This window comes from Athene cunicularia (genome assembly GCF_003259725.1).
Source record: "Athene cunicularia isolate RWA chromosome 5 unlocalized genomic scaffold, athCun1 chr5_part1, whole genome shotgun sequence".
In the NCBI taxonomy this organism is placed as follows: Eukaryota; Metazoa; Chordata; class Aves; order Strigiformes; family Strigidae; genus Athene; species Athene cunicularia.
The window spans coordinates 46,783,851-46,798,358 of record NW_020799101.1 but is presented as its reverse complement, the minus strand read 5'-3'; the positions used below and the strand labels follow the sequence as shown (position 1 = coordinate 46,798,358).

The following is a 14,508-nucleotide window of genomic DNA, read 5'->3' as shown; positions in this document are numbered from 1 at the left end:
CTTCAGTATGAGCTGGAGTCCAAAGCAGCAAAGTGGTACTCCACTATTGACATTGCCAATGCCTTCTTCTCCATTCCTTTGGTAGCAGAATGCAGGCCCCAGTTTGCTTTCACCTGGAGGAGTTTGCAATACACCTGGAACCGACTGCCCCAGGGGTGGAAGCACAGTCCCACCATTTGCCATGGACTGATCCAGACTGCACTGGAAAAGGGTGAGGCTCCAGAACATCTGCAGTACATCAACGACATCATCGTGTGGGGAAACACAGCAAAGGAATTATTTGAGAAAGGACAGAGAATCGTGAAGGAAGGAAGGAAGGAAGGAAGGAAGGAAGGAAGGAAGGAAGGAAGGAAGGAAGGAAGGAAGGAAGGATACACAGGAAAATGTCACTCAGTAACTATCCTGCTGATAACGAACAAGAATAAGTAAAAGTTAAATTAGCATCCAATAAAAGTGTTGCTTTTTGAATTTTTAATAAAGCCTAACCAAATACTATGTTCTTTCTCTTTCTAACACCATTAAATATTACAAATGCAAAAGATGTTGGAGGATGTTGGCTAACAAGGACAGCTTTTACATAACAAATTTTGAGAGGAGGTTGAAACTTAAAGTCAGGCTGGTGATTTACTACCAAGTCTCCCATGAAAATTATTTCAACTTAATAAAATTTAAAAAATTAATACTGGTCTCAGTATTTAAATTTACTTCAGAGACAGTCAAGCAAAAAAAAAAAAAAAAAAAAAAAAGTGATTTGATGCACTGAGCTATTTTGGAAAAACAGTGTTGAATGGGTGGACAGCTTATGTGTCAAAATTAGGGGCCAAGACAACAAAGAAAACTTCACAGTAGTCTACCCGACCAAGGGGAGGCTGTTAAAGGAAGCATCAGGCTAAGAGACTCTTCCAGAAGAATTAAATCAGCCTGACATCCACTGGAAAAGAAGCACAGCAAGCTGTAAGTAGTCCAGGAGGCTCTTGGAGTGTGCTGAGAATAATTCCTTAATTCAGACGATAGACCTCCCAACCAGATGAGAAGATTTACTAGACTTTTTGCTTACCATCAAGATTAAATAATTAGAGAAGCCAAGATTGATGTCAGCCTGGTCTTAAGTGATCATGACCTGCTGGAATTCACACTCTTGGGGTACTTGGGCCAGGTGAAGACTAGTTTTCTCTTTCTTCTGAAGACAGAATTTTAGGAGAGCAAATTTTCTAATGTTTAAGGAATTAGTGGCTGGGACTCGCTGGGACACTGGTCTTGAGGATAAATTTGCTGAACAGATCTGGAAGCTCTTTAAGTACATTATTCTTAGAGAACAAGAGCTAATAATTTCCTTTTGTATTATGGGGGCTTCATTTTACTCCCAGTCCCTGTCTTTGAGCTCAGTGGGCTGGGTACTCTGACAACAATTGGGCTTAGTATTAAAGACCGAGGCAAAGAAGGCATTAAGTATCTCAGTCTTTTCCTCAATCTTTGACACTGTTTGGCAGCACATCCAGTAAAGGATGGTGATTGTCCTTAGCCTTCCTTTGTTGGTGATGTATTTATAGAAACATTTTTTAAATCTTTTTTTTTATTTCTCTTTTACAGCAGTAGTCAGAATAAGTTCTAGCTGGGCTTTAGCCCTTCTAAGTTTCTCCCTGCATAACCTCACAACATCCTTCTAGTCCTCCTTGGTTGCCTGCCCCTTCTTCCAAATGTCATAAACTCTCTCTTTTTTTTTTTTTTTTTTTTTTTTTTTTCCCCCTGAGTTCTAGCCAAAACTCTGTTCAGAAAGGCTAGTCTTCTTCCCTGCTGGCTTATCTTTTGGCACATAGGCATGACCTGCTCCTGTGTCTTTAAGATTTTCTTCTTGAAGAATGCCCAGCCTTGCTGAACTCCTTTGTCCTTCAGGACTGCCTCCCAAGGGACTCTGTCAGCCAAGCCCCTAAACAGCCCTAAGTCTTCTCTCCAGAAGTCCAAGAGAGCAGTCCTGTTAACACCCTTTCTCACTTCTCTTAGGATTGAAAACTCTATCTTTTCATGATCTCTGTGCCCAGGATAACCTCCAACCATCACATCACCCACAAGTCATTCTCTGTTCTCAAAAATACAAACAGGTTCAGCGGAGTGCCTTGCCTAGTTGGCTTCATCACCAACTGTGTCAGGAAGTTACCTTCCACACACTCCAGGAACCTCTTAGCCTGCTTCTGTCTGATGTTCCATATTTCCAGCAGACATCTGAACTAGAAAGAACAAGGGCTAGAGATCATGAGACTTCTCTCAGATGCTTATAGAATATTTCACCTGTCTCTTCATCCTGATTGAGTGGTCTATAACAAGATCTCACCTTGATATTTAACTTGTTGGTCTTTCCTCTGACTGTTACACATAAACAGTCTGACCTTTCATCACCATTGGCAAGATCTAGACAGTCAAAACACACACTAACATATATGGTGACCTCACTGTCTCTTTCCTTGCTTTATCCCTTCTGAAGAGTTTATAGCCATCCATTGCATCACTCCAGTTGTGTGAGTCATTCCTCCACGTTTCCATATGTTGGAAGGTTTTGGGAAGACAAAACAGTGAAAAACTGCAAAACCCACACTTGCTGAACACCTGATGCCTGGAGCAGGCACAGTAGAGCATGAAGATCCAGTGTTTTTTGTTGCCATGGCACTGAATAGGAATGTGAGGTTGGGTGGAAGCTGCACATTCCCATTCTGCTTCACACAAGAAATATTTTGCACAGTTACTCAGAAATTATACCAAGAAATCTTTTGTGCTACAACTCAAGGTACAGTAGCTTGACCACAGTTACACCCACACCCACACCCCCACACCCACACCTGACACACTTGGTATGATAGTGGAAAAATACTACCACAAGTTCATACCTGACTTGGAGGGACAAGAATTTGACAGCAAATTCCAGGGACAGATCAATGGGTTTGTTATCCTTGCTACCCCCAGAAGAGATGCCTTTTAGTAAGTTTTATGACCTCAGTTTCCCCAAGTGACTACCCAGGAAATTAACCTTATGATTGCAATTTGTTTTGTGTTTTTGTTTGTAGAGCTATATAACTATTCTGCAGTTAAGTGAATTTATCACTGAGAATCTCAAAGAATCTGTAAATGTTGCATAAGTATAAACTGTGTTCTTTGTATATCTAACTGCATCTTTTGAATGCAGTCAGACCTACAGCATATGAACTGTTTGTGCATCTGCTGTCAGGTCTATAGACTCTGCAATAATTGGCTTATCTATTAAGAGATAGCCACTAACCACCCCTAGCCCCTCTAATCTTGAGGACCAGCTATAACACAGTGGACTCGTCTCTTACCAAATTTATTTGTCACCCTTTAATGCAACACCGTAATTGCAATTACATCATAGTTTCCCAGCTGCACAATGGCTTCCAGATCCTCCTGTTTGTTGCCCATGGTGGGTTACCAGGGGGATGAATCTTTTGAACTCTGCAAGAGCCTGCATACAGGTGGAAGAGCCAGTCTCAGCTTGGCAGAGCCGCAGGGTGGGCCAAGTCACCACAGTGACTCAGAGGAGCAGTTGTGCTGGTGACTATTAACTGATCACTTCAGTGACTGAATGGAGACAATCCGGCAACAATCAACTGATAACCATCTGGAGAACAAATAAAGGCACTTCGGCCATGAGACTATTTTTCTAATAACCTGTCAATAATCAATTGATCACAATTCAATGCCTACAAAACTTATGCATATATGTAAGAGAGAGAGCAGAGAGTGGAAAAAGAAAAGAGAAAAGAGAGGAAGAGGAGGGTATAGGAAAAGGGGAAATCACCACCCTTGGATCCCATTTTGTCACACAATAGCCAACTTGGTCTGTAGATGGTGGGTTGACAAAGACACATATGGGATATTGCTTTTATATAGTCTTTCTTAAGCATGCACAATAGGTCATTCCAGTTCTAATTTTTTTCTGGCCTGTACCTGTGCAGTTAGGCAAGTTCTGTCTTTGAGCAACAACAGAAGGGAGGGTAAGAGAAATGCCCCATGTCTGCAGCACTTGTTCCACTTCTTTCCCGTAGGGCATCATGTTCAACACATCAGATGTTTGAGACATATGCTTTGGAAACAGTTTCTTGTTTATGAACAGTTTGTGACCATGCATTGGTATAGATGCACTTCAGGTGGGCTACAGATCCCACTACCTTATTTGGGGGAGAAGCCCTAACTCCTATGTGACTGTTCTCAGGCACTTCTGTGGTTTCTAACACAACAATAAACTGTGCATCTTTGCTGCCACATGGATCTCTATTCCCTACCTCCATTGAAACAGCAGACCAAAGGACCTCACTAGTACACCATCCTTCAAACATTAGTGTGCTGTCCCCAGGGCTTATCTCTGATCTGTTGTCAAATCTCTTTTTACTTAATTGACAGTAAAAAAGTAAACCATAAATCAGTAACATCTGATATAAAAATGTTATTGTATCAGATGAGCAATTGTACACAAATTGTTCATCTGATACAAAAACGTTTTTGAAGGATGGAATGGAATAAAACATTTTAACATTCAGATTAGTTTTAGAAATGGTTAATATTTCATGATCAAATACTGAAATTCAGAGGTCAGTTCATGACTAGAGGTTTAAGCATAAATTTAACAATTCCACCTTCTATTTTAAAAAAATCTACAACTTATTATTTTTTTTACATTATACAGTTTTTATTATTCTGAACAATGTTATTATTAAAAAAAAAAAAAAGTTAAAAAAAAAATAGTTACCAAAACCTAAGAACAAAAAGAAATACATTTTTATCTACTTACTCAGGTGAAGTAATATTTCTCAGATTACACATCAAGGTGAATCTGTTTGTCAAGGTAGAATTTACTTGTGCCATGTTACAAGCTAAATTAAATTTTTCTTTTAAAAAATGCCAGACAAAACAACTAAAAACAACTTTACTTGCTGCTGTGTCTCTATGTTTTTTTCAATATTCAGGCTTCCATATATTCCTACATCATTGTGTCACTTCAATTTCAATACTAGTTGGTAATCACTGCAAAACCTGTGTTTCTTCTTACGAAATTTGACAGAAGATACGTGACTGAGATTAGTGTCAAAAGAATTGAAAACACAAACCTTGTGAGTCTTATTTGCTGAACTAGTCTATGTTCTGTATACTTTTTGGTGAAAAAATAAAATCCCAAACCCAATAACAACAAAGCAGCTGCACGTATAACATTATAACCATCTGGGTACATTTCCTAGAAAGCAATCATGGCTCCAAAGTCCTTTACTCTCTCAGCCTTTCTGTTGTTTTTTTCCTTCTTTCTGGTAGGGTTTGGAACTTCCAGTTTTCTTCTTACTGATTGTTCTCTAAATTTCCCTGTGGTGGGATCATTATCAAACTTCTGAATTAGAAATACTGTGGTCCTGTAGGATGTGCTGGAAAAATCCATTGTCTTTGATAAATCCTAATTCTGTGACAATTATGTTTAAGAAAGTAGAATAATTTAATGTAATAAAGTTTCTAATGCTGTATCCAGTCAAAATTTTGTAGTTTCTGTCATTCAGCTAGGAAAATATTTAATAGATTAATATATGTAACTATCAAAAAAGTGTTTCCTAATACTAATCTTAAATATATTCATTCTCCAACTACTCAAAACCTAATAATCTCCCTCTGGTGCTTACAATACAGCTTGATTGTTAAGATTTGTAACTGTCTCTCTCTTTGTCTCATAGAAAATTTATACATATTTATCCTTATTAAAATTTTCATATATGCCAGTTTCTCCATCCCCATGTCAATTTTATACTCTTTGCTAAGCTTCTTAGAGTTTAATAATCTCTTTCTTATAATGAGATGCCTAGGGTTGAAGGGATTTCCAATAGTTAAAACAGAGCATTAGAAAAAAGAATTCTTCTTGTATTATTCTAGTTCATTAATATTACATACATAAATTATATAATTCTCATCTAAGAAGTTGTCTAAAATCTCAAAATATTTCCTAATGGAAATTCCAGTTAATTCAGATTTGGTTTTAAAAGCATTTGTCTTGCAAAGGAGGCAAAATAAAGGAAGTTTGAAGGAGTCCTGTTTATCTTGGTAGCAGTAACATGAATAATAAAGATGTGAATCCTAAAATTGACTGGTCAATTCAAGCTACAGGTCTGCAGCAGAGCACTTGACATATACTTACACCCCATCATATTGTGAAAGAGAACTACCACATAGTAAAATGTAATAAAATGTAGTAAAATTGCAGATGGTGCAAATGACATTACTTTTCTCAAGTTTATGACAATTTTGGAGAGGTTTCTGGGGCTTAGTTCATGGATCCTTTTCCTGGCAGTCAATGGAAAATTAATAAATAGGAAGGATTATCTGATCCTGGAAAAATTAAGCAATTATTTATTACATTCTAGCCAGAGAAGATCATGTTTGTTCTAGAAATGATTCTGTCATAATCTTTCTCAGCCATGGCTTCACTCCCTCTCTCACTTCATGACATAAAACTTCTTTCAGGTAGAAAATAAACTTTGATTAACAGAAATAAACATAACAGTGGCTAGTGCATTCAGGTATATCATGTTTGATTAAAAAAGGTCCAGTGAAAGTACCTTTTGAACTGCTGATGAAGACATACTACTGTTTAGATCAGGAGCCTCAAACTTCTATTTTGTAGTGAAAGGTTTTCAAATGGTACTAAGGAATCTTATTCTGCTTTTCTCTGTGTTGAAATTTAGTTAAATACCCTCCAGGAAATTGCATGTCTAAAAAATCGTCTATGTAACATTTTCCATCTGTGCAGATGAATTAATCCCCACTTGTATTTGCATTTTTACAGCTTTACTAGCTCTATTGATTTTGGTTTGAAAAACATCTACAAAAAGTGGGATGAGAAGCAAAAAGAAATAAGAATGGAAAATAAGAATGAAAGGGTTAATCGCTGACATAATCAATGACCTCTTTCAAAATTATTTTATCTTAAAATAATTTGGGGGGTTAATTTTTGTGGTTTTCATATATAACTGTTATTGGAAGGCTGCTTTTAGAACTGTCATCTTCTGGGCTGTGGGAAGATTTCTAAAGGTATTCAGCAGAGCAAAGAATGTCTTTGGGCTTTGAAGTTCTTTCTCTTGATACCCTGCTGAGGCAATTGAGGCACTGACTCTCCATGAAGTGCAGAAGGAAATACCCTTTATTATTACAATAGTACATACTTGTGCTATGGTTAAAGCTCTTACTTCATAATTAGCAAATCAGCAATTAGGCAGCTTTTTGCAATTGCGATTGCAATCAGCAATTAGACCTTTTGTCCTATCAGTTTAAGACCACTCTAACACGCGCTGTGCAGACCAATCACCTTCTTGTTCATGCACTGTTCACGCAGCGATAACTTCTCACAGTTCAGTTTTGCAGCTGTCTGTTGTTTTTCCCTGCCACATTGTCACAACTTGGTTCTCTTACTCCCAAGGCCTGTTTTTTAATCAAAGCTTTGCTGCTTCTCAGGGGCTGTGCAGCACTGACAGGCCAATGTCAATTTGCCTCTCTCCCACACCCTAGCACCTTCTTCCTATCCTCTACACATCATCAGCAAAGCATGGGTATCACCCATTTGTCTGATTTTAGTACACAGAAAAATCCATATGTTAATTATGGATTTAATAATGACCCTTATTCCCTCAGGCAATCCTTCTTTAACTGAATACACCATAATGTATTTCAAATATAAGCTTTATCAACACTGTTTTTTCAGAACTCTTATTCTGGATATTATTGTCCTAATAATAAAATGAACTGATTACCCTGTAACATTATAGTTAACTTCAGTTACAAATTTCATTTTGATAAGGTTGAGTTCAAAGTACACTACATGTAGTGTTTCATTGAGTCCTGTCATTCAGATTCGAGTTTGAGGGACAAATGAATATAAACGTGTTAGGTATTCAAATCAGAACACAATATTTATTAATGCTTTTGAAAACAGAATTTTAATTTTTTTTTTTTTTCAAGGTAGAAGACTAATTAATGAATGTTTTACCTTTCTTAATCGTCAGTGCAAAATCTGTTAGCTAGCCAGGACTTAATAAATAAATAAATAAATAAAATCATAGCCCCAGAAGGATTCCAATCATTGGGATCTTCCTCGTCCAGCCAAGAAGAATTACTGTAAACAAAACAACTACTTTACCAGAACTACTTCTGTGTGCCAGAAAAACCTTTTTTAAAACAAATAAAAATGTAATTTCCAATTATAATTTATAAGATTGGATACTGCTTCATGTTACAAATGGTCTATGTCTTTTATTATACATTTAATATAGCTGAAGCCTACTCTTCCATTTGGTCATTACCAGTTACATAAAGAATGTTGATCTTAAAACGTGACTACTTAATTAACACTGTCTACTTCACGATGAGATGCCATCCTACCATCAGCAAATTAGTTGTGAAGATAATACTCAAATAAAACCTTTAGGTTGTATCGTAAATCATTGGGTCTGGCACTTAGGCAGATTCTCAGAATATTAAAAAGCTCTGAAGACACATAGGCAAAGTACAGAGAGTGTGATCTAGCCGTAAGACCTATTGAAACTTGGGGAATTTTTATGGTATGTCTCAAAGTGAATTAAATGCATTTGTGCTGACATATAAAAGGAAAATTTAAGGAACAATGCACTGGGCAGAGTCTTACTGCAATACATTTTTCAACATGGAGTCTGCAAGTATGTGTCACAACCAGTTTCCTTATATACACTTGCAGCACCAATCCTGAGACCTGTTGCATGGAGCACCTCAACCCAGCTGTGGATCCATCCCTAAGCCCAGTCCTGCTGTCCAAAAGTGGCCTCTGAGTTCTCTCACTCCAGGATGGCTACAAGACAATGCTTGTTATAAATTGAGACCACAATGGATCATAATCCAATTAAAATTTTATTAATTATAGCAAGTAGAATATGAGCAAAGACAGCACTGGACAGCAGGGGAGTCTGCGCTCCGCCAACTGCCGTGCTGAGCAGTTCAAACAGTCCCTTTTTATACATCTTTACTTCCGTGTTCATGAAGTAGTGGCGGTACTCTGCGCATGCTTCAGTTGTTGTTAGGGGGTCGTTTTCTGCCTCTTGGTGGTCGTTGAGGCCGAAGTAAGAAGTCTTCCTCCTTTGTCCCATAGTTGACCCCTCACTCATATGTCCTTATATGGGGTTGTTTGTCCTGTTTCTGTTGGTTCCTGGACATCTGGTGGTTATCTTGCACAAGCGGTATCTGGTTTAGTTTGTGTAAGCGATTGCAGTTATCTTATCTTACACAAGCGGTGTCTGGTAGCTGTTTGCATAAGCGATTCCATATCTTTTGTTGCCTAACCTTTACATTGAGCTTAACATAAATCTTAATAAACAATACCCTAGTCCATAGTTTCTCACAATCCCCCCTTTTTCTTTTTATTCTATTATTGTTTATTAGACGCTACTTTCATTCTCGGCACTGCAAGCAAACCTTTTTCCACAATCCCAACATTTATCATAACACTCACAAGGTAATACCTCACAATTACAATAGGCATAGTTTTCACATGGCATAATGCATTCACAACAATCTTCATCCTCATTAATAGATACACTCATATTTTGCCCCAGACCTTGTAGTTAAAATAAGCAATTTAGCTATGTCAAACCGTTCTTTAATAAAATGTAAAATATAGCGCAATATACAAGGCCCAAATATAAGTCCCAGAATCAACATAATAAGCGGTCCTGCTAAAGCAGACAACAAAGTGGTTAGCCAAGGTGAAACATTAAACCAGTTTTCATACCATGACCTTCCCGCTTCACGATCCTTTTTACGTTGACCTAACCTTTTCTGGAGTTCAGACATGGTGTCCTGGACTACTCCCGTATGGTCAGCAAAAGAACAACATTCTTCATTGAGAGCTACACATAACCCTCTTCCTTTAAGAACAATAGATCTAATCCTCGTCTATTTTGCAGCACTACTTCTGATAAAGACTTTAATGAAGTGGCTAAATTTTGGATAGATTGTTCTATTTTTGCTAAATCCTCATCTACAGCCATCTGCAAACTTTGTAATTCCTGACCTTTTACTAGGGAGGCTATGCCTGTACCTGCTCCAACTCCGCCCGCTATCAGCAGTGTAGCTAGGGTTACCACTGTAATTGGCTCTCTTTTTTGTATATTCAGGTCTCCTTCAAAGTGGCGTAGCACCTCCTCAGAGGTGTGATAGATTAGACGAGGAACAATAATCACCTGTAAGCAAAACTGAGATTGATTAAACACGTTTAGGGATAGGCAAGGCGTTACTCCGATGTCTGAACAAACCCATTTAGCTCCTGGTGTCGGGATAGCCCATTTGTCATTTTGATTTTTGTGTTTCTCTATATTGGTGTTAGTGACTGGTTGCACAAAGGCTGATACTTTTCGGGCACTGTACCTATACATCTTCCTTGACCTGTTACTAATTGAATAGTAATTCCTTGCGTATGATTCCTCTGGTCATCCCATGGACATTCTCGTGGGTTTGAACCATTAGACCATTGAATCCTACCTGGTTTTCCAATTGCCTCAAAATATGGTGGTCTAACATTATAACATAACCAGCATTCCTCAGTTAAATTTGGTTTGCTTTCATTAAGGGCACGATAAGAGGCTTGCATTAGATTCCATAAGGGGTCTTTGGATTCTGACAACTCTAGATCCCTGGATAAGGCGAATTCAGTCACAGTGTCATTAGTTGTTTTCGAAAGGGAGTCTGGAGAAGGGGTTACGACAATTACGGGGCAACCTTTTCTTCAAAGGAAGTGGGTGGATTCAGGACCAGATTTGGTCCTATTGACAAAGGATCATGAGGAAGCTTTTCTTTAACTATTCTAAAGTAACTTCCCATATCCGCTCCTGATTCCCAATATCTAATTCCCCAGATATGGCCAACTAACCATGTGTCATCTTGGGGTTCTTTTATAATGATTTCAATTCTGATACAGGACACGCTGCCACAGGGTCTTGTAGGGTGTCCATCAAAATCATGCTTTGGGGGAGTGCAGCCCGGGGGTCCCCAAGCTACATCTATATATTTATCTCCTCGCGTTTTCCAATCCGAAGCAATAGTTTCACAACCCCAATAGCCACAGTAAAAATGACCTGGATAATTACAATAACTTCTGCCATGGTTACTTGCTGGACATATATAAAATGCCTTGCATTGGGCCTGAAGCTTTGCTAGATCTGGGGTAAAAACAGGGGAGTCCTGTTCTATAGATATCAGGGAATATAGATGCAAGGAGAAATTCCACTTCCCTGGACCAATCTGAGTTTGAATTAATCTTGACTCTGGTAAATTATATAATTTCCAGGCCATAGGTTCATGAGGGTTTCCATTTGCTTGGGTTATTATCAATAACAAAACTAACGGTATACGAGAAAAAAGGGTGTCTGTCAATTTTGCCAATTTAAGTATATTTTTTCCAGTCCTGGGGACGTTCGGCCATTGCTGCTTTTGTGTCCCATTGTTCTGGTTCTTTTCTCCACAGTTTGTTCCTCCATCAACTCGGTTGCTTCGAGCCACGGGGTGTACCATCTTCTCGGCAGCAAGGGAATTCTTCAGGAGAACAGCTGTTTCGGGCTTTCTGCCTGTTTATATAGGCTTCCCACTTTGCAGCTTTAACTAATGGGACAAAGCAAGACACAGTTAGTACTTCCCTTCTGCACTTTATAGCCAAGATTTCAGCTACAAAGGGGACTGGTTCGTTGGAATGGTAACAATATTGAGGGTTTATTCCTTTGGCAAAAATTTCCCACCACTCATGGGATTCTTGAATAATTTCTTGTTTAGACTCTAATTGTTTTAGTTTCCACTCAGTGAGAGTTCTTTGGATTTTCCAACACTGTGTGCGAACTCCTATCGGAGGGTATCCACATTCACAGTGTGTCCACCATTTATCCTGGCATACCTTACACCTGAAACAAGCAAATGGGTAACAATTGCAGTTCAAATTATTGCACCTAATTCGTATATCTAGAGTGCTTAAATTATTTACATCAGCATATCTTCTATATTCAATATTGTGTGGTTGCATAAGTTTAGCAATTTCCTTCAACACACTTTGTACGCTTCCATATATAATAGGTAAAAAAAGAAATAATTATAGCATATACCAAAAGGTAATGCGGCAAAATAATCAAATAAAGTCTCTATCATTACGTTATCTTTTCAGGGTTATCTTGGTGTCACCTGGAGTACTGATTACTTTTCAGTGGGGTCTCGTCACTGGGCCTTTAATGCGACTGGCATGAGTCCATCCAAGCTCAGCAGTCCGGACAGCTGTTTCTGTTGTAAGCAAAACAAGATAAGGTCCCTCCCAATTGGGTTTTAGGGTTTCTTCTTTCCACATTTTAACCAATATCCAGTCCCCAGGTTTAAAATTGTGAATTTTTAAGTCCAACGGGGGTCGTTGCACAATCAGTCCATGTTCCCAAGGCTTGTTACGATGTTCTGCTAATTGTGAAACATATTCATTAATTACACGATCTTGAATTAAAACATTTGTTTGTGGACTTTCAATTCTATAGGACATTCCATACACCATTTCAAACGCTGATATTCCTACATCTGCTCGAGGTCTGGTTCTGAGAATTAACAGTGCCATGGGTAGGCACTTAATCCATGATAATTTGGTTTCTATCATTAATTTAGTCAAAATAGTTTTGATTTCTCTATTCATCCTTTCAACTTTTCCCGAACTTTGTGGGTGCCATGGCGTATGGTATTCCCACTCAATACCCAAGCTTTCTGTTAGATCTCTAACAATTTTTGACACAAAGAGTGTTCCTCTGTCTGAATCGATTACATCAGGTACTCCATATCGAGGTATAATGTGTTCAAGTAATACCTTAGTAACTTGGTTAGCAGTTGCCTTGGAGGTAGGAAAAGCCTCAACATAATGTGTTAAATGATCCACCATTACTAATAAATATTTGTAACGCCCTACCCTGGGTAGTTCAGTAAAATCCACTTGTATGTGTGAGAAGGGTCTGTATGCTGGGGAACGTCCTCCAGAGGTTTTTGTCTCATATTGTTTCGATTAACCTTTTGACAGGTCTCGCAGGTTGCCGTGACTGTCTTTGCTATGTTATATACGCCTATACAGGCAAACTGTTGATTGAAATGATCAACTAACACCTGGGTTCCCCAGTGTATTTTTGAAAATATTTTGAGTGCTATGCCCTTCGGCAAGACTTCTCTCCCATCTGGCAATATGTACTTACCATCCTGTTCCTTAGCTCACATTTGTTCTAGTTTTTCCTTTTCTGCAGACTCAAACCTCAAATTTTTACTAACAGGTACTTGTTGCATAGTCAAAATCGTACTATAATTGCCTGCCACTCATTTTGCTTCTGTATCAGCTGCATTATTTCCCCTAACTTGATAACTTGTACCTCGCTGGTGTCCCTTTATATGTACAACTGCTATTTTATTCGGCATTTTCAATGCCCCCAGAACTCGAATTAATTCCGGGTGTATCAGTTCTTTTCCCTGTGAGTTAACAAATCCTCTTTCCTCCCATATTTTTCCAAAGGTATGTACCACTCCGAACGCATAGCGTGAGTCTGTATATATAGTTCCATCCTTTCCCTTCAGTGACACTAATGCTTTCCACAATGCATACAGCTCACAGGCTTGAACCGACCAGTTGGCACTCAGGGGGCCCGATTCTATTGTCTTAAATTCTCCTTTTTCCAACTTAACAATGGCATATCCGGACAATCGTTTACCTTCCACTATTCGAGATGACCCATCTATGAAAAATATTTCTCCATGTTGTAGTTCCTCTTCTTCTAGATCTGGTCGAATTCGTGTTTGTTGATCAATCGTTTGAAGACAGTCATGTACTAACTCAGTACTTTCCCCTGGGTATAGAAATTCTGCAGGGTTAACCGCTCCAACAGTCCTTAGGGACAGTTTTGGAGATTGTATGACTATTCCCTCATACTTTAGTAGTCGGCTATCTGTAAGCCATTTTTCCGCTTTTTGTTGAAGCACCCCCCTTATATTATGAAGCGTATATAGGACAACTTCTCCATTAAAGGTAATATGATTCATTTCTTCAAGTAATAAGGCAGCAGCAATAATGATTTGTAAACAACTTGGCCAACCCCTGCTCACAGGATCCAACAGCTTTGATAAGTATGCCACTGGTTTCTTTTGTCCGGCCCATTCCTGAGTTAATACTCCGAATGCCATTCCTTCACGTATGTTAACGAATAAATGGAATGGCCGCTTTAAATCTGGGAGGCTTAAAACCGGTGCTTGACTTAGCTCCCTTTTGAGACTGGCAAACTGCTCTTGATCCTGAGGGGTCCACTTGGGTATTTTGTCTTTAGACAGTTGTTCATATAAAAATTTAACTTTAAAGCTGTAGTTCTCTATCCATTGCCTACAATACCCAAATAGCCCTAATGCCTGCCGAATTTGCCTCTTAGTGACAGGCATAGGTAATTCTAGAATTCCTTTAATGCG

The 14,508-nt window shown here is 38.6% G+C and overlaps 1 long non-coding RNA gene across 1 annotated transcript in view; it reads right to left on the bottom strand.

Annotated features, from left to right (window-relative positions):
* Positions 1-11,532: 11,532 nt before the first annotated feature.
* Positions 11,533-14,508, bottom strand: part of LOC113480793 — a 3,652-nt gene continuing 676 nt past the window's right edge. Inside the window, exons 2-3 of the long non-coding RNA XR_003398531.1 lie at positions 12,193-12,318; positions 11,533-11,948 (exon numbers count right to left, since the gene is read on the bottom strand). This is a non-coding gene — a long non-coding RNA (uncharacterized LOC113480793). The remainder of the gene's footprint in view (positions 11,949-12,192; positions 12,319-14,508) is intronic.